The sequence below is a fragment of the Lactuca saligna genome, chromosome 6, assembly GCF_052625555.1.
Source record: "Lactuca saligna cultivar CGN05327 chromosome 6, ASM5262555v1, whole genome shotgun sequence".
In the NCBI taxonomy this organism is placed as follows: Eukaryota; Viridiplantae; Streptophyta; class Magnoliopsida; order Asterales; family Asteraceae; genus Lactuca; species Lactuca saligna.
This window is the reverse complement of record NC_136422.1, coordinates 11,249,483-11,271,936: the sequence shown is the minus strand read 5'-3', so window position 1 is coordinate 11,271,936 and position 22,454 is coordinate 11,249,483.

Below are 22,454 nucleotides of genomic sequence, written 5' to 3'. Positions count from 1 at the left end.
TCAAATAAAGTTATGTAATATAATTTATAAAATGTTAAATGTTATATAGATTTAATTTTAGTATATCATCAATGGAGATTCTTTTCTAAATCATGATTGGTTTATTTTAAATTGATTATAAATATAAATGCTAGCTTTTATGTTTGTTCTTATTTATTTAATATTCGCAAAAATTTTGCATTAGTTTTGGTGCAACTTTGAATAATTTTAGTATATCAATTTAATTTGATATATCTGTCAATTATATGAAATATCAAATAATGACATTTCATTACTATTATGATAATTTAGTTTATATATTGTATTTTCACTAATCTTAACAGTCTTATTTTTTCTAATAACCGTAACGTTTTTACTAAATGTACTTTTTACAAATCTCCTAATATCTTATAATTTCAATCCTACTTTATAATTTTTCATAACTATGTTATTTTCAAGATTGACTGCTTTAATAGTGTTTTTTTTCAGTCTATTCAATTTTATATTTCATTATACAACATTATCGTTTGTATGTATTCTGAAATTTCACTTTAAAAATGTTTAATATTTACACATTGATATTAATTTTTTTAATAAATTCATGTAATAATTATGGAATATATATCTCATTTTAATTAACATTCACTTCCTTTATTATATCAAATTCCTCATTAAACGGATATATTTTTGGAAAATAATAATTATAATAGGACAACATTATCTAAAACGTAAATGTTTGATATACTTTTGGAGAAAAAAAATCAGGATCATTAAAAAAAATATATATATAAAGAAAATACAAATTTAAATTTGTTGAAATTATGGATGAAATTACTGACGAAAATATATTTTGGAAGGAGTTGTATTTTGTAAGATATAATAATATTACAAAATTTGAAATATTTATATTTTTTGTGTAAATTAATAAATTTTATAGTTACTATACGAAGATAAAAAAAAAAAAAAAGTAGGTTGATATGATATATAAAAACATAATAATTTCAATGATATTTTAAAATCATGCCAAAATTAACCGGATTTTTATGACATAAAAATTAAAAAAAAAAAATCATAATCATCTCTAATATATAAAAGTAACATTTTCGTAATTAATGTCAGTTCCCAGGATAGTTAATTTTTGTTTTGTTAAAGGTACCTAATACCTTTTCATGTTTATTTGAAAAGTTTCAGAAAAGTAGTTAATTGATTTTATGTAATTTGTGACAAAGAAAATCAAAATATATGAATACATACATTTGATATAGGAACAAAAAATGATCGAAAAAAATATAAAAAGCGAAAGAAGGTACTGACCTTCTAGCGCACAAGAGTGAATGTTGATAGCAGAGAATGATGATGGAAGCTATAAGCAATATTAACGATGTTGTAGGAGAATGTTTGAAGAAAAGAAACGATTGAAAATAAATGTGAGTCGCGGATTCAATGATGAATCGTATATGTATGTGATAATTTGAATATGATTTTTCGGTATTAATGATTTCCTAATAAAAAAGATTTTATATTACTGGTTTACTAATATAAACGGATTTATATTAATGGTTGATATTAAGACCTTGATTGAAATGATTTGTTAGTAATATATTTTTAAAATTGATCATATTAAAATCTTCATAACTGAAAATTCAAGATGTAAAATATGGAAAGCTTTTATTGGAATTAAATACATTCAATTTCAACGAATGTAAGTTATTGATTGATGATTGGAAAGCATTTATTGGAATTAAATACATTCCATATGGGGAAAATGATGTCAGCAATTTGATCTAAGGGTGGAAAAAATAAGATTGAAGTACAATCAATGGTTCAGATTATTTAAGATGATGTCATAAAGTTTCTCTTTTAGTAATATTTAAGATTGTTTCTAGGGAAAATTACAAAAAGTTGCTATTTTCTTTTTGTCATAGACCAGAAAATCGTTATGTTATTTTATGTTTTTTGAAACTATTGTCTTTTCTAAGAAAAATAATGGACTTGCTATATCTTATTAAGAGGTTATATTTGCCATTGGTGATGGTATGACATTTATAAAATCCTAAATATTCATATAAACCATTAAACTTTGATCTCGTTTTTGAAAATATAATTGTAATATTATTTGATTTTGCAGTTTTTCGGATTTACCTTTGTTTTTCTGTTATTACCAAATATTTAGTTTTTCATTATTTTTCTTTTCGTTTTGGTTGTTTTTGTTTCCAAAATAACATTCGGCGTATACGAACTTTGCTTTTTTATATATGCAAAATTCAATCCTCGAAACCTAAAGTTCATTGCTAAGCAGTAGGGTCTAATGTCATGGGAAGACTTGATCACTATGTACCACTTAGTGTTTCTAATGGTTTGTGTTAGCAAACCATGTGTCTACATCTGTATGTTTGGGATCACTTGTTCTTTTTTCTCTATACTTGTTGTCCCCATTCCTTTGAAGCCTACCACCACTTTCTTTATACTTCTTATCTCTCTGTTTCTCATCTCTATCAACATGATACTTATTATCCTTTCTACTATCTTCATGGTATTTATCATCTCTGTGTTTATCTTTCTCCCTTTCTCCTTTGTACTTATCATCCTTTCTACTATTGCTAACCCTCTCACCATTTCCTTATTTTTTTATCTTCCATGTGTCTAGTTTCTCTGTACTATGTCCTTTATCTTTGTGTTTAATATCTTTCACACGACTACTATTAGTAGACATCAATATCTCATTATCTTCTTTACATCATCATGATATCTATCCTTGTTCTTGTAGCCTTCTCCTTTTCTCCTCATCCTCTTTTCAAGCTCCTTTTCTAACTCAATGTCTGTCACTCCTTCTATAGGCCATTATAAGAAGAGATAATGTAATTATGTAAATAGTTCTATCTTTTCAACTAGTTTATTAATTAGTAACCATATCAAGAACAACATAGTTGATTTTGATATACTAATATTTTCCTTTCCATTTCTAACCCACGATCCTTATCCTTTGGTTCTTTATCATCTTTAGACTGACTGCCGCTCTTACTTTCATCAACATTTGCACTGTAAACATCATGCTTCCCGCTACTATTGTTTTTCGACTCACCAAAAACTCTTAAGAACTCCTTCGACTTCGAATTCGAATTCTTATCATCTAAGTTTGCAACCTCAACTTTCTCATCCCCGCCATTATTCTTTTCTTTCCGCCGCTTTGTAGGCGTCACATACTCCTCAGGCAGATTGCCATTCCCATGAACATCAGACAGATACTTACCAAGTTTCCTTTTTCCTCCTGAAACTAAAGAATCTTTGGAAACCTTATTTGAAACCCCATTCTCCTTGTCATCGTTACTAGCATTCATCTCTTTCATCTTCACATCCTCGTCGACATTTGAGCATTCCCTTGAACTATGTTTATTTTTCTTGTGGGATTTGATCCTTGAACTATTGTGAGTGAGAAGAGTGAAAGAAAAATAACAAGAATACCAATGGTGTTCGTGAAATAGTGGACTCACATAAATACCCTTCCTACAAATTTTTGATGTGGTGCATTCCAAATTTCCAATGACAAGAATATCAATGGTGTTTGTTGGTGAAATAGATAATTCACATAAACCTCCTTACAAATCAATGTGGTGTATTTCCATCAAAGTTCATTGCTATTTCTGTAGTTGTTCAGTTGTGGTCATGATTGATTTGTTGTCCTTACCGAAATCTTCTGTGATACAAGTAAACTGAGTGGGTTAGGTTGGGAAACCTGGTGAGTACATAGGGTTTTCAACCCATAACAATATAATTCTTATGTTTAATCATCAAACAATTAACCCAATTACCCATCCCCATCATCTTCTTTATTCCTAAGTACCTTCCCTAAAGATTTATCCTAAGGGTCGTTTCCTACATCATATTTACCTCTCATCTCCTTACATCGCATTTCCTTATATGTTTGTTCCTAAGGACTCTCCCTAAGGATCATCGCCTTCATCGCATAAGCAATATTGATTTAGGGATTACTCCCTCAATACGTGCCCAACAAGGGTTATGGTATCATCGCATGAATATGTAGTTACAACATGACCTGAACTCGTAATTTATAGTAAGGGGTCAGAGTATCATCACATGAATACGTAGTTACAATATCGCCCGAACTCGTAATTCATCACCTACATGTTATGAGTCTGCTGATGTTTCCACGGGGTTGTCTATAATAGTCCGTGGTCGCCATCTATACTCTGGTAGATGACTACATCTCCAAATGGCGGACAAGGTTATAATAATCCTACATCACATATTCATCATCACCTATCTATCCTCACCTAATTATCATCACCTATCTCTCATCATTTTATTTCATCACATATCAATTATTTCATCTATCCATGTTTTATCCCAACATATTTGTATATATAAAATAAATATATAGTTTAAATCATTTAAAACATGTATCAAATCATTCATCCATCATAGACAGCAAATATCCAGATAATATGCACACATGACACGTAATTTATATAAAATACTTCATATCTATGTGTAAGATGAAAGTAACTATGCATTGACTTGTTAAAGTGATGATTCCAAACTCGGACAGTGCTTCGCTTCTTAAAAATATAATTTCCTTCGATGAAACCTAGTATTATTACCACTAGATTTTAGTCTAATATTTACCATGACTAATTATTAGTCTTGGCATTATTATTATTATTATTATTATTATTATTATTATTATTATTATTATTATTATTATTATTTTAAGCGTTTAAATAATATTTTGCAACCACTATGTACAGACAGGAGCCATACATAAAACACCGGAGGGTATGACCATTTTGGCATATATCACTTCTAAAATTCAACAACCCTATGCGACACTTTAAACCAGATTTCCAGTACTGCGAGTGGTTAAAAAGATATTATAACGAGACTTATATAAATTATAATAATAGCCCAAATAATTATTATAAGATCCTAATAACATTACTATATGTTAAATAAAAGCTATATTAGAAATAGTGTAGGCGTAACTCACTTACAACGGATTTTTATTAAAAAAAAAAGGGGGCTTTGCTGGAGCAGTGTTTTCGAGCCGAAAGCTCTTCTTCTCGGAGCTATCTCCGGGGTTTCCTTCTCGTGCTAGGGGGTTCCCTAGACTTAGGAGGGGTTTAAGGAGGCTAGAGAGAAGTTAGAGAGAGAAAGTAAAGAGAAGAAAGAATGAGAAATGTGTGAAGAAAATGAGGGTGAAAGATGTTCTATTTATAGGGTGAAATATGGCTGAACTTGGTCCACATGTCACCATTTGGTGACAAGACTTAGGGAGAAAGTAATGGTCAAGATCGTGTCACGTCACCCATTTTCGCACAATACACTTCTGACTTCTAAAATCTGCAACTTTCACATACGAGCTCCGTTTTTGATATTCTTTATATCCACGCGTATGTAAAATAAGATCTACAACTTTCATTTTGATTCTGTCGACTAATTCCCGGCCGGTCTTAAATTTAACAGTACGAGAAAATTAAACTGTTAAATGACCGCGAAAAATTTGTAACTCCTTCATACAGACTCCGTTTTCGTCTGTCTTTTTACCGTTGAGTTCCTATTAATGAGATCTTCGACTCTCATTTAGGTCGCATAAGCCAAAAACCGCTCGAACTAAAATTCAAGTTTCGGGCCGTGCACCACTAAGCCAAATCTTAGAAAAATCATAACTTCCTCATACGAATTCAGATTTGGACGTTTTTTATGGACGCTCTCAGGTTAAATAATCTTTTGTCGAAAAGTTGGTTTCGATCCTTATTATCTCTAAATTGACTAGCTCGGATCTACGGGCGTTACATCTTCCCCTTCCCCATCGATTATTATGGTGATAGTCGGCATCTCTTATCCTCAAAGTACATTGTCATGATTAAAGTTGTTTCTTGATTGTTGCCATTATAATCGAAGAGTTCATAAGCCTTACCAATCGATTTTTTCGCCCTATCTCATAGTTTTGGCAATGTTACTCTAATTTGATATGTATCGAATAAGTTCATGTTTACGACTGCAGATACTGCTTTGACCTTCTTGATTACTGGTTTTCAATTTCCATTCACACCATAGGAGTCTGGTTTGGTACTATCATTTAGGTCAAACATTATCATTATAATTGAAGAGTTCATAAGACCTACTAATCGATTTTAAAATACATAAAAAAAAAACTATAAAATTTTCAATAATGATATCTACATATTTTCTCATACAAGTAATGACAAGTAGTGACTTGGTTTTTTATTTTATCTTTTTCTATCTTTAAGATAAGAGAGGTTATATTAGAATTGATAGTCATGTATTGGCTTTACAGCTTTCGTATAAAAAAAATGAAATCTATTGTGCCGTTGCCAGATTCCCAGTAATATTTTTTAGCAAAAAATTGTCTAAAATTTTGATTTGGTAGTTATAAATTAAGCATTAGAAGTCCATTAGTTTTCTCTATACATGTAATTATAGTTTGCTATCAAATCATCATAAGAAAATTAATTTTCCCGTCTCTTTTAATCTACTTCTCCTTTCATCGATTATGATAAAACTTGTCGTGTGTATTGTGATTTTTCTTAAAATGGTTTTCACGGATATCATTGTATCGTTCTTTATTTTCTACTTGTTTCTAGTCATTCTCATTGTGGCAAATTAAGCTACAAAGTGCTATTAACACAAACATATTATGGTGATGTGTTGGATGGATTTGGGAGTAAAAGGATCAATGACTGGACCGACGAAGAGGAAACGAAAGATAATAACCTTTATCTCAAGGTTTTAATTTGGAGTCTATGGGCTAGAATGAGTTTTGGGCCGAGAAACTTTTTCATGCCATTTTCTTTGGTGGATCGAAGATATCTTTATCCATTGGCTGAAATCGTTTGTAAAATGGAATTATATCTTTTCAATCGATTCTAATGGTGTGAAAGAATGTTGGATTTTAATTGTGTTGGCTGATGAATGATATTATGGGCATGGAAAAAAGAAATGGGGAGACAGTCGTCTGGGCTGAGAAACGAAAAGGAGAGAAGGTAATAAATAGGACTTTACATGGGCTAATGTCCCTAATGGGCTTATAACGGAGCATCTGTTTGCGATTTGTTTTGTATTTGAGTTGGTTATTTTGTAGAATTTTTGTTTGATCCTTATTTTGGTACCTTGTAGATGTTGGTTACTTTGGTAAGTATATATATATATATATATATATATATATATACACACACACGGGTATTATCCAAAAAAAAGTATAGGATGTAAAACTATGTAAAATATCTGGTTTTTCAATAAAGGTTTGCAAGATGTGGCCCTTTTATCTAAAAAAAACTCACGTATTTTTTCAATCACTTCCATTTTCTTTAAACTAAACTGCACAAATGGTCTTGTAGTTTACTTAAAATTGTCACTTTTGTTCAAAAATGTTTTGACTAGCACCGTAGGTTCAAAATTTTCATTTTGTTGCTTGTTTGGTCCAATCTATTTTAAGTTTTTTCAAAATGACGAATTTGTCCATGTTAATATGATTTTTTTCCTTTTTTTTTTTTTTTTTTAATTTTCAGATTTAAATAAATAAAAATAAAAAATAAAAATAAAATAAATCCCTTTCTCTCTTATTTATTTTTTTGATTTTCAGATTTAGAAGAATAAAAAAAATAAAAAATAAAAATAAATCTCTCCCTCTCTCTCTCTCTACACATCCCAAGAACACGTACCACCATCATCTTCTTCAATCTCAGATCTTCAGGTCACACCCTTTCTTGCCCGCATCTCCATATTCTCTCTACAAACTTAATGAAACTAATTTCTCTCAGGATCTTCTCCTTTCTCTCTGTTTTGAGTTGGGTAAAAAAAAAAACAAATCGGGTTCATCCAGAAAACGTAAGGAGAAAAGTACATATATTCGATTTCCATGAAAAGGAGCTAGAAATAGACAAGCAAACCTATTTACTAAATCTGTTCACCTGATGTTCTGATGTGTGCCTCCACTCTCAAAGAGAAGTGATTTGAAGAGACGAAATAAACCCCATTTGAAGAGCCAGAGAAGTGATTCCCAAAAGATTCCCACAAAAATACATAGAGAGAAAGAGATTGTACTCTTCGTTTTACCTGATTTTGTTTGTTTTGGTGTTGTATTGCATCTTCAATTTGGGGATTCCTGAGGAGCCAATGCTCTTCAGTTGTTTATTGGCGTTTAGGTACCAACAACAGGAGAGTGGATGAGGGAATGGAGGCAGTAGAGATGTTAATAGGTTGGGGGACAGAGAAGAACGAAGCAACAAAGGCTCTTGGTGACTGCTGCAGTTAAGGGGCTGCTCCAGCGGCCTCTTGACTGTTCTTATTATGATCTGGAAGAAAACGCGAAGGGGAAGGGTAAGGCAGATCGGAGATAGAACAACAATAGGTAGAAGCATTTAGGTTGCTATGAAGCCAATGAAAAGCACAAGGAAAATGGGAGGTGGTTGTTGCCCTCTTGACAGCCGAAAAACCCCACCTCCGGTGGAGGTTTTCTCGTTTAAAATTGAATAATAAGAAGAAGAAGAAAGGAGGCAGTACCAACAAGTATGGGGGTGTTTGGGTTTTCTTGTCATCGAGAAAGAAGAAGAAAACATTGGACAAAATTGCAAAAATGGTCCTTATGGTATGCATTTTTTTGGGGTTTTAGTCCCAACCTCGACTTTTTTGGATTGGTGGTCCTTTTCGGTTGGTTTCTATGCGTTTTTGGTCCCTCATGAAACTGAAAAGACTATTATGCCCTTCTGATATATTTTTTATGCTTTTTCTATTTAATTTAAATGAAAAATAAAATAATTACCTAATTTGGGGCCCACATCTCTCTCTCTCTCTCTCTCTCTCTCCAGCACCCACCTTTGACTATTGTTTTTCTCCCCCGATCAAACCTGGAAACCACCATTTTCTGATGAAAATGGAAGCTGTAAACGAAAATAAGAACCTAAATCAACAACCCAAATCTTGAACCCATTTCTCCTTCGTCACATCCAAAGCTTTGATGAGATAAACCAGCTCCAAACACCTTTCTTTTCATTCAATTTTGTTGTTGCCATCAAGAAGAAGAACAGGAGGCATCTGCGTCTTCTACTTCGCCTGTCTTCTCCTTCGTTTCCTGTTATGAAATGTCAGGGGTGATGGTCAATTCCGACGAGAGTTCGAGGCAACAACCCCTTGTTGCTCCATCGTTTTACCTATCGATCTTAGTCACTGAACTTCCCCTGAAGACTGTTGCGATCGTTGCTGCCTTTCCCCCCTTTTATCCTCCATTTCTTCTTCATTCCCTGGCCTGAACCCACCACCGAAGTGGGTGTTTCCTCAGAGCAAACATCGGAGGCAGCAACCCCTTTTTGATTCCTTCTGAGACAGAAGAAGCGCAGGAGCTGAAGGCGGTGACAGGCTCGAAGATGGTTGAAGCATCGAAGGTGATGGAAATATGGCTGCTCCGTTGCTCCTCTCGGCTGCTTTCCCCTTTTGTTGACGGCTGTGGAGGTGGGTAGCACACGAAGTGAACATAGGGTGTTTGGGCTATTTGATCGACGGGAAAGAAAATGAAGGAGGAAGGGAGTTGCAGAGGTGGGGGCAGCCACCAGTTCTTCTTCCTTTGCTGGTGGTATCCAAGAACGAGAGAGAGAGAGAGAGAGAGAGAGAGAGAGAGACCCATTTTTATATTTAATAATAATAATAATAATTTTAAAAAGGGAAAGAAAAATGAAAAATAAATTCATTAAGGGTATAATAGTCTTTTTAGTTTGGACAGGGACCAAAATTGCATGTAAACCAGCCCAAAAGGACCACCAATCCAAAAAAGTCGAGGTTTGGACTAAAACCCCAAAAAAATGCATACCACAGGGACCATTTTTGCAATTTTGTCAAAACATTGGTTGGAACGGAGGGTAGCAACCTCCTTTTTGTGCTTGGGTTTTCCAGAGAGAGAGAGAGATTTTTTTAAAATCTAAAAATCAAAAAAATAAAAGAGAGAGAGAGAGAGATTTATTTTATTTTTATTTTTATTTTTTTAAATCTGAAAATTAGAAAAAAAATAACAAAAAAAGAAAATCATATTAACAGGGGCAAATTCATCATTTTGAAAAAAAATCAAAACAAATTGGACCAAACAAGCAAAAAAAATGAAAACTTTGGACCTTTGGTGCTAGTCCAAACTTTTTTGGATCAAAGTGACAATTTTGAGCAAACCACAGGGACCATTTGTGCAGTTTAGTCTTCTCTTTATTGCATATCCTTGAGGACCTCTGTTGTTAATATTAATTTCATATCCATGAATTAAAATAAAGACAGAAATACAAAAATAGTCCCTGTGTATGTATTTTGTCTGAGGTTTAGTCTAAACCTTGATTTTTTTGGTTTCATGGTCATTTTGGCCTAGTTTATATGTGGAAATGGTCCATCAGTAAACTAGAATGATTTTAATACCATTGGGTAATTATTTTTTGTTTTTCTTTCATTTTTTAAAATCTAAATACTTATTTAATAAGAAGGGACCCATACCTATCTCTCTCCATCTCTCTGCAAATTCGCACACGTGTACCTACACTTTTGGTATCAACTGTGTTTTCAATGAAGAACAAACTCAGATTATTAATGATCATCATATTTTCAGACTCTTGATGGGTTTTCGATTTCTAGTTTTGAAGTGAAATGATTTGTAGGTTCTGCGATTTATCATATTCATTATATTCTTCATCAAATCACATTTTCAGCCTACCATCACACAACACCTACATCTTCATTTCTCATCCCTCCACCCCCCTCTGTCCCTCTATCATATCTTTTTCCCTTTGAAACAATAATTTATATATTTGGAAGAAACATTTAAAGACCATTCTTAGCTCATCATCACTTAAGGGAGGATTCACACACACACATACAAAGCTTTTGAAATCGATTGAGAATGTGAGACATATCATGGGACGAAATCGATTTCAAATATGTCAAGATTCAACCACTTCAAACCCAGTAAACCCTAATGGCTCGATTAGGTGTGTGTATTTTCGAGCGTAACTCTCAAGGATCAGATTTAAGTGTGGAGTTTGGTCGCTTAGGAAAGGGGTGAAGGGTGGTGTTGGATTCTGGCTGATTAAAAGTGACTTAGGGGATGGTTTATCATGAGGAACAATGGTAATGTTAAGTTGTTGGGTTGATAATCGATGATGATTCTTAAAATTGATTGAGATGGTAGGGTTGTTGGTATGCTTAACCAGGTTCTGAATGTGGTTGAATGGTTATCATGTTATTTGTTTTATCATTCACAATTTGTAAATCGATTCTACACCATCTGATGCCAATTCATTCTTGTTTTTCTTAGACTAATCTCGATGGTGATTCTTGAATGATTAAGATTTGTGAAATTTCCTTCTAATAATGGATGGAGACGGTGATGGTGATACTAAATTTGTATAGCGGTGGTGGTGGGTAGATGGTCATTGATATGATCAAAGAACGGAGATGGTAGTGGAAGAGAAATAGTGAATCGAGTCTTCCTTTGCAACCCTTTTCTTCTGAACCCATTTCTCTCCCTCTCAATCTCTCACACAATCTCATTTCCCTCTCAAAGAAGATGGTGTTCATATGTTTTTGTTTTTAGGTGCAGGTTGTGGAGAAGGTTAGATAATGATGGGTGATTCATAAAGAAGATAATGAATAGGTGTAACATCTTAAAATTTAAAACCAAAAATTTCATTTTTAATTAAGTAATTATACAAACCAATAGTCTGAAAATATCAATAGTACCAACCCATATCATAATCAAACCAGTATGTCAAATAACCAAAGCATGTCATAAAAGAGCAATATCAGAGTACAACTCCCAAAGATCTCATATACGGAAAATCATAGTGCGATGCGCTGCGATCATGCCGACTCCTTTCCTTTCGAATAAGAAGTACCTGAAACCAAAATTGAAAACCGTAAGCACGAAGCTTAGTGAGTTCCCCCCATCATACCACATACCATACAATAAATATACTACCTAGTATATTCGGATGTTGGCCTACCCCTTTGGTCTCTTTTAATTGGATACTGCCGACCATATATGGCATACCCCTTCGGTCTCTTTCAACCGGATACTGCCGAGCATATCTGGGTGATGGGTTACCCCTTCGGTTTCTTACAACCGGTTACAAGGTTTATTTCACCCTTACCACTACCAGATAATATCCTAGCATATAAGCACATAAATCACATGCTGCCTAGCATATCTGGATGCTGGCCTACCCTTTTGGTCTCTTTTAACCGAATACTGCCTACATATATGGGTGTTAGCCTACCCTTTCGGTCTCTTTCAACCAGATACAGGGTCTATTTCACCCTTACCACTACCATATAATAACATAGGATACAAGCACATAAATCTTAACAAATAGTGGGCTATCAGACAATTATCACACATAAAATCATCTTTACTGTAAACAACTACTAGTAGGCCGACATTGGTCCCTTAGACCCACTCATACTAGGAAGGTAACTCACCTGAATGCTTAAACTCACAGCAAGAAATCTCTAAAGGCTACTCTGACGACTCTCCAGGCTATCAGTACAGAAATTGCACATAAGCAACATTCATTAATCATACTAAACAACTTGCATGATTCCAAGTTTCGGTCCAATTGGAAGTTGGGTGATGAGAATCTTTCCTTATTTGGTAAATTTAGACATTACCACAAATAAAAGAATCAAATTCATATTTCCATTATCGCTCGAAACATACAAACATCAATTTTCCATAAATGTCATTGCAAGGAGATATAAATAAAACAAGATTTTATTTATTTATAAAAATGCGGAAAAAGCCTTTTCCTTACAATGAAACTTTAAATGAAAACTTATGCTATTACATATTTCATATCAATCTATCATAACTCCTAAGTAGTTGCTCAAGAATCCGATCTTCGAACCATGTGATTGAAATTCATCTTCGCGATCAAATTTAACATATTCTTCTTTTGAGCTTACTTCCCTTTGCTTGATCCTTTGACACAAAATGCAACCGAGTCACATCATGTATTACGAATAAACAATTATGAACTTAATAGAGTTAGAAAGTGGAATTACCTGAATCATAGTCAAACTTTTTGATTCTTCCTTTTCTTAGATCTTTCAGGTAGCCAGGACAGCTTCGCAACCAATGCCCCTTACTTTTGCAATAGAAACATATGGACCCTTTGGGAATGGTACACGAGACAATCTCAGACTTAGCCTTTCTCTTTACCATTGGGAAGAGAAAGCTTTTCTAGATCTTCAATGTTACCATTATCAATGTCCATGGAAGTTTGGGAAGTCGATATTTGGATCAAATTTGCTTTACCAGTGCTCCAAATCATTGTTGATTCAGCAGCATCAACAAATAGGTAAGATCATAAAGGGTCATGTCATAGTCTGTTACATAGTAGTCCCAAAGGAACTCACTATGTGACTTAGAAAGTGGTTGATGAACCAACTTCCTCAAGACTTTGACACCGAACTCTCCCGGCTTGTCAATATATGTGACTTCATCTCCAAGATGTGAGCACACATAGACATTGCTTGCCAATAGGGCTTGAGTGACCTTGAACTATCCAAGAGCTTGTGGGTTGGGGAATAATTGGAGGAGGTGGAGGAAGTGAAGTATGATATTCGGGACATCGTCTTCATTAGGAAAGCTTGAAGCTTGTTCCAAGATTTGGAAGATCATAGTTGTCTGAACCCGACATCTACAATTGGAGAATTTCAAGTTAGTTGATTTAAATCCTCAATAGAACACCCAATATGAAATATTAAGGTTAGGACCCAACACAATCTTTTATAACTTGGAAGAGGGATGCCGTAATCCAAGCTATAAAATATTTGAAGGTAGGCGAATGACGATTCACCAATTTCCATCATGAAAAAGGAAATAATTTATTAGGTTTTAATTAGATTTGAAACTCCTAGATCTTTTGAGATTCACTGAAATTTTCAATGGCATGTTTCAATCTCGATTGTGCCCTATCAAGTTTTGTGACTCGGATACCGAGGATCACAAAACAAGGTGTGAATAACCATGCAAATATACTTGGTACCGTTAATATTTATCACTTAATCGATGTGCCGGTTAACCACACGCACTCCACCGATGCTATGATAAACCTTAAGCCACCTTTTTCCTACCTTGTTAAATCAAGTTAGTGTGCCGGTTAACCACACACGCTCCACTAATCGACTTAAGCAAAGTGCAAAGTGTAATTTCATGGGTTAGCACCAAATTCGCATTTTCCTAAGTAACGAAGATTGGGAATTCATAAGAGTTTAGTAACTTAGTATTTATCATTAATACTTTTAATGAAGGGAGATTTATAGTCCTTGTCCTACTCGTTTGGCTAACGACCCAATCATCAAAATCCACTAGTCCTTCGCCCTAGACCTCAACAAGTTCAGGGCACATCTGATCTTCTAGTCAATAGGACATGAGCACGTGAAGAAACATCCCTCTATGTCAGACAGCCACCTCATGGCTATGATCGGATCCTGAGTCCCATCGAAGGTCGGGGGCTTCGTGTTATCGAATTCCTGGTACTGGAAAGCTCGGGTAACTCCTCCCCCTGTAACTATTACAACCGATGTAGTTGCTGTGGCAACCATCTTAGCAATGGTTGCATATCTATCATCAAAATAATCCATCATAGCGGTCTTAATAGACCCAAACATCTCCGGAATCTGACCACGTACCATCTCGACCACCTCCTTGAGGATGATCATCCTTTGTCAACACTGGCCCATCATGGCCGATAACCTCGGGCGCTGTTGGGGACTCCTAATCTCAATCCAGATCCAGTCACAAAATGCCTCGTAACCGCCATACTGAAGATATAACAGGAAGATATCAGATAATCTATATAAATAATAGGGAACCAACTCCCAACTCAAACCCTATGGGTTGTGACTTCCTTGCTACGCGTATGGGTCCTGTGCTTTCAGTAGTACGGGCCCATACTACCTTCCACACCTACCCATATTTGTCTTAAGTTTCACCACAACACCCTAACAATATACATATACTTGGTGGTCGCTCAATCCTCACTCCTATAAGAAGGCTAAATATCTCATAACTAACCTACCGGCCCCACACAACCTATCCATGAAACTTCCACCAACCCTGCAACACTCGTGTATGCTAAACATACATAACGCTAGACCCTATAGACTTTTGAATAGTTGATCCTACCCTAAGACCTTCGTCAAACAAGAACAAGAAATAAATCCAAACGAAACATTCTCATGCAATAAAATCTTAATACATGATCCTACCCTAACCCTAGGATATCAGGAATCACGTAATCAGGCAATTCTATCATGCAATTCTTGAAGATCCTTAGCCTAGTACTAGCATGTTGTTCTAACATATCACAATATCAAATAACTGTATGGTATTTTAAGGTCTACATACTGGCTCCGGCTGATCGTACACCCTACATTCTCCTTTGATATTTTGAAAACCTTTTTGAAAATCTTTTCCTTAGTTTGAGATTGGATTCACACAAGTGTTCCTCCAATTCATTTAAACTAAGGCTCTGATACTAACTTGTACCACCCATAAAAATCATGCCAAATTTAAACTTCTTCAAAACATTTCCAACCATTAGACATTACAAAGTTTGTTTTCAAAATAGTATAATATCAGAGTATCCCAGAAACAAGTCATAAACAGGAGGAGCTGTATGATCACGCCTTTGCCTTCCCTCGATCATCTGATGTACCTGAAACAAAAATTAAAACTGTAAGCCCAAAGCTTAGTGAATTCCCCTAATATACCCATACATACAAGAACACACATATAATAGTAAACAACATATTATGGGTCCAGTCAACCATCGGGTTGGAATACCTTAGGCCCTCAACCATCGGGTTGGAATGCCAACATACTCTGGGTCCAATCATCCTCATGATGGAATACCCAGGCCCACAACCAACAGGTTGGAATGCCCACATATTACGAGTCCAATTATCATCGGGATGGAATACTCATGACCCACAACCAACAGGTTGGAATGCTCAGATCTATTGGCTTTCGCACAAAGTAGAGAAGCTTCAACCGCCAATCAAACATATGCATATTGTTGGATTAATGTCTAAGTCCATAACTATAATAGGTAAGACTTGACCCGACCCGGTATGGTCCATTTGGGTTGCATGGCATCATGCACTTGGATAGACTAAAATGAGAGAAATAAGACACTTATGGTTATTAATATATTATAAGTTCTAGTATATTAATAATAAGATTATTTAATTAGTATTGATCAAGAATTAATCTAGGATTAATTAAGTGATCAAAAGAAGACTAATTAAATATATGGGTTGATTGTGCAAATCATCCATACTTATATAGTGGGCTAATGCTCCATGGATTATCTAGTTGGGCCAAAACCCATATGGTGCTCCATGGATGCTCCATGGTGTTTTTGTACCCATGGATCATGGAAATGAAAGGCCATGTCAATTAGGGTTTCCATGGTGTAACCATAACTATATAAGCATCTTATTCTTGACAAAATCGCCACTACTATTATTCTAGAGAGGGCTAGCTGATTTTCATGAAGTGTAGAATTCTCTCAAGTTATTCCAAGTGTATTTGGTGTTGTGTGAACCATTTGAGGTGTCACACTTGGGGCACTAGGCACTCAAGCTTCATGAAGACATTCTACATCAAATAGGTATGTATTCTATCTTGTTATATTGTTAGTTTTGTATGCTAGATTAGGATAATACCTTGGATGTTCATATTTGCATGTATAATAGAGAAAACATAGATCCAAGGTATTTAGGGTTGCATGTACACTTAGGAGTGTTAGAATGCTCATAACCCAACAGTGGTATCAGAGCCTAGGCTTGTTTTCTTCTTATACTTGCAAAACTGCTTAAAAAATCGAAATTGTTGCTGTCTGATCATCAGACTCGGCGAGTCCATCAAGGGACTCGGTGAGTCCATGCCTAAAAGTGATCAAATCGATCCAACTCGCCGAGTTGGACCCCCAGACAGCATATTTTCAAGGTTTTTGGTTAGAAATGGACTAGGAACATTACCCTAAGTTGTTTTGAACTTATAAACTTGTTTTTTGAAAAGGTAATGTTCATGCTAATCCAATTTCAAAGATAATTGTCAATAGATTCATGTTTTGTATTAGTTTAAAGGTTAGACCAATTACATGAAAAAGTTTGATTTGAATTATCTTGTTCTTATGAGTTGCTTAGATTAATAGAAAAGTTGAATGAAATAGTTGTTTTCAATCCAAATTAATCTAAGAGTTGATTCTAAAATGTGTTTTTGTAACTTGTCCTCAAGTTATATGAAAAGTCACATTTAAGTTTCATAAAACTCATAAAAGTTGGCAAAGGTTACAAAAATGAAGAGTCTAGTTCTAATTAATTGGAGTTATGACTCCATAATTTGTCCTCAAGTTATGGAGGACCAAGAGTCTCTTCATTAAATAAATAAAAAAAATAATGTAACCTTAATTAATTCCATAAGTTATAAAATAAAGAAAAGTTAATTCTTTTATTAGTTTAAAGTCTTCCATAACTTGTCCTCAAGTTATGGAATTTGAAGAGTTTTTGGATTAAAACTACTTTAAATACATAAGTTATGGAATTAATTAGTTTTGAATAGTTTCAAAACTTGCCCTCAAGTTTTGGAATTTGTAAAGTTTTCTCATATGAATACTTTAATTCCAAGTTAGCCCTTAGAATTTTAAAAGTTAAAATTTAACCCTTATACTTTATAATATTATAAGTTAATAATATATATATATATATATATATATATATATATATATATATATATATATATATATAAGAGTAAAGTCGGTCTTACCGCTAGTACGCCTCATTCACGAAGCCGGTCTATAAGGTGGGTATAAGGTTGTTGCCTATAAAATGGCAACTTAATGGGTGTCCACTCTCACCCACCGCTTGCTTGACTGGTGGAGGGTCGTTAGCCGAACGGGTTTGACAGGACTATAATTCTCCCTTCATTAAAAGTATTAATGATAAATACTAAGTAACTAAACTCTTAATAATACCCAATCTTAGTTACTTAGGAAAATGTGAATAAGGTGCTAATCCATGAAATTACACTTTGCACTTTGTTTAAGTCGGTTAGTGGAGCGTGTGTGGTTAACCGGCACACTAACTCGTATTTAACAAGGTAGGAAAAGGGTAACTTAATGTTTATCATAGTATCGATGGAGCGTGTGTGGTTAATCGACACATCGATTGAGGGGTAAACACTTAAGGGTACCAAGTAATTTGCATGGTTACTTGAAACCTTGTTTTGTGATCCTCGGCATCCCAGTCACAAAACCTGAAGGGCACACTCGAGATTGAAACATGCCATTGAAAAGCTCAATGAATCTCAAAAGATCTAGGAGTTTCAAAACCAATTAAAACCTAATAATACATTTCGTTTATCTTGATGGAAATTGGTGAATCGTCATTCACCAACCTTCAAATATTTTATAGCTTGGATTACGGCATACCTCTTCTAAGTTATAAAATAGTTTGTTGGGTCCTAGCCTTAATATTTCATATTGGGTGTCATATTAAGGACTTTAAAATCAACTATCTTGAATATCTCCCAAAACATGTCTGGTTTAGATATTTATGATCTTCCCAAATCTCTTGAAACAAGCTTTCCTAAATGAAGATGATGTCCCATGGATATCATACTTCTTTCTCCTCCTCCAATTATTCTCCCTAACCCACAAGTTCTTGAAAAGTTTAAGGTCACTCAAGCCTTATTGGCAAGGCAAGGTCTAGGTGTGATCACATCTTGGAGATGTAGTCACATATTGACAAGCCGGGAGAGTTGGGTGTCAAAGTCTTGAGAAAGTTGGTGGTTCAATCACTTTCTAAGTCACATAGTGAGTTCTTTTGGAACACCTATGAAACAGACTATGCCAAGACCCTTAATGATCTTATCTATTTGTTAAGATTAACTTCCTCAAAACTTGATGGACATTGACAATAGTGACACAGGAAATCCAGAAAAGCATTCTCTTCCCAATGGAAAGGGATCGGCCATAGTCAACTCGGTTGAACAAATGGTAAAGAGAAAAGCTAAGTCTGTGATAATCCCATGTACCATTTTCAAAGGGTCCATATGTTTATATTGCCAAAGAAAGGGTCATTAGTTGCGAAGCTGCCAAATTTACCTAAGGATGTTAAAGTCAATAAGTTTGACTCTACTTCAGGTAAAGTCCACTATCTAACTCTGTTAAGTTTCTATTCTGAGATTCTTAATACATGATGTGACTGGGTCACATGGTAATGTTTTAAGAATCAAAGAAAAGTAAAGGAACTCAAAGAAAGAATATGTTGAATCTGATCGCATAGATGGATTTCTATTGCGTAGTTTGAAAATCGGATTCTTAAGTTACTTCTTAGGAGTTATGAGATATTGCTTAGGAATAGATAACAACAAGTTTTCATATGGATTGTAAGGATAGTTTTTTCCGCAAAGTTTTTAAAATAAAAGGAAAAAAATATGATGATTTTATTTATTTTAAAATATCCTTACAATGGCATTTGAGGAAAAATTGTTGCTTATATGATTCCATTAATAGCAAGAGTGGAAATATGAAATTGATTCCTTCATTTGTGGTAATGTCTAAATTTACCAAATAAGGAAAGATTCTCATCATCCAAAGTCTCAATTGGACCGGGACTTGGAATCATGCAAGTTGTATAGCATGATGAATGAGAACTTTCAAGTATTGGAAAATTAAGACTAATTACTTGTTCACATGGATGTGTGTGTCAATTAATGGACCAAGGGATCGAGTACATAGTCATGTGCACTGATTAAGTCCAACACAAAGATATAAGGCTATTCGTCATAGTTTACTAAAGCTCAGTAAATATGATTATACTTACAAGCTTAAGTGTAACTCTGAGACATTGGAAAAGGTTTCAATGCATGGCAGAGCGGATAAGAAGAATCAAATTAGGCAGAAGGATAAAAGTTTCTCAAATCTGGAAAGATGGGAGAGTACTTTAGTATCAGTTTTGTGATCATCTTAATGATTAAGAAACCATATCAAAATTAGTTCTCTAAGGAAGTCTTAGTGCATTCTTATGACTAAGAAGAAGGGATCTTGAATTGTTGAAATGGTTAAATCAAGAAGATGAGTCATACTTTGTTCCAATACAAGTCTTAGAGTCATACTCCAAGATTATAATTTGAGTGACATGTCTTTAAGAAGGTTTAAAACATGTGTCAAATGTAAGAGTAAAAGTGTCCTACTCTTGTTCATTTGAAGTTGGTAAGTTGTGATGTTTTGGATAAAACAAAGACCAACTTAGGCCAACTATGTGAAGTGTTTGTCTTGGTTAGAATCCACACTATCTCTTGGATGTTTGACAAGGGAGTCTTATAGGTCAAGAGGACATTGGGAGGCTTAAAAGTCCTGAAAGTCTCAAGAACTAATCAAGAATAAAACCTAAAGTTCTTCACTAGCACACGACTTGAGGTTTATAACCTATCGTGTGGACATAGTCTGTGCCCATTCCAGTTAAAGTTGAGTTCTTAGAGTTCTCAATTGGTTGCATAACAACTTGGAAGCAATGGTAGGCCCTTGAGCTGCCAGGTGGCAAGAAATTAAGATTGAGTTCAGTCCATATGAGTTTGGATTTGTCATTATCCTTGTCTTATGACTATGGTTTTGACAATTCACATGGATAAGAAGACATACACCATTAAATCTAAGTGTCATAAGGTTTCTCTCCGATTCCTGAAAATGATGGTGAGGAAACACTTTCACTAAGTAGATTTTAGCTAGATAGCAATTGTGATATTTGCATTCTCAAAGTCGTTAGTGGAGCATGTGTGGTTTACCGGAACACTAACCTGGACTTGTGAGAAGTGGCAAAAAGGTCTAACCATTATGATTACGGCATTCCTCTTCATAATTGTTTAGACATACAAGTGTGCTATCTAAGGGAAGGTGTATGTTTTTTGATAAAGTTTTATCAAAACAATCTAGTATTAGAAATCTGAACTTTGGTAAGAAAGTCAGCTGATTTCTAAGTACATGTCAAAGCTAGTGGGAGCATAAGTGTTATGCTAATAATCATCATGTTAGTGGGAGCATGATAATTATGATAAGTATTGCAAGTTAGCAATGTTAATTATAGAAAACAAAAAGGTTTCAATTGGGAAAAAGTTGTTTTGCTATAATTAAGGGAGAGGAAATTATACTTCATCTCAAATCTATAAGCTTAGATCGTGAGGTTTTAATCATTTAGTCAAGGAAATATATATGAATTTCATGTTGGAATGGCTCAACATAAGGAAATTCTGTATATGGGTCCATTATTTGCGTTCTTAAATTCGATTATGATTACGGCATCCCTTTTCATAATCTGAATTATGAGAACTTGGCAAATACAAAATGGAAATGTTATAGCAAAAGAGTGGTTTAGTCTTTATGTGAGACATCATGAATCGTGTCCCATATGCTTCGGATATAGGATCGATTACATGTGCTATATTCATCCTTTCTAAAAGTTTCCAAATTGTCACACCCCCGAACCAGACGGCGGAAACGTCCGGGGGTTGTTGTGACTCAATTGAATACCATCACAATGAATATACATGAAACATAACATCATACATCACCAAGCATTGGAATATTACAACTGGTAGCGTTTACATTTAATACATTGTTCCCTAACATTACATGCCCAAAAAGTAGATTGTTCGGTACTAATTAAACAAGCAGCAAAACGTCACTGAGTACACTTATCCCTTCGAATTATCTGTTACCTGAGAATACAAGAATTTTGAAAAACGTCAACATATGAAATGTTGGTGAGTTCATAAGTAATGTTTGCAATCCAATGTTTGTATTGTTTCGAAAACCACCAGAAAATCCGATATTTTCTGAAAATAGTATAGTGTAAAAGTGTGAAGATCCATAACTTTGCTTGTTTGCTTTCTATAGATGTAAGCGTATGATTTGTAAAACTCGGTATGTAGTTCGTAGGTGTATTAGTTGAAAATCCTAGGAAAACCTGACGTTTTCCTATCACTTTGCTTTAATTAGTTTATGTGTTGTTGTTTCGTTACGTTAGAGGTATTCGTTGAGCTCCGGAGGCATTGGGTATACAGTGGGTTGTGAATTGTTGTAACGTACGTTAATGAAAACGACCGGTTGTCAACCGTACAGACGATCCCTTAGGCGTCGCTCGCACTTATTCACATAACCCAACCCTCCCGGACTTGTGTAGCCCCACGACCGAAGGGAAAAAGAGAAGGTGCGAAACCCTCGGTATTTCCCTACGTCGTTCAAGACCATAGCGAATGCGAAGGGCCCGAAGCCCAACTCGCAATCGAAAATTTGAGAAGAGTGAAGACTTTCTTAGGAGAGTGATATTGAAAGAAGTTGGTGAAATTAGTGTGTGCTTCTCTTTTGGCCGAGAATTAAGAAGAAGAAAGGAGGAAAGAAAGA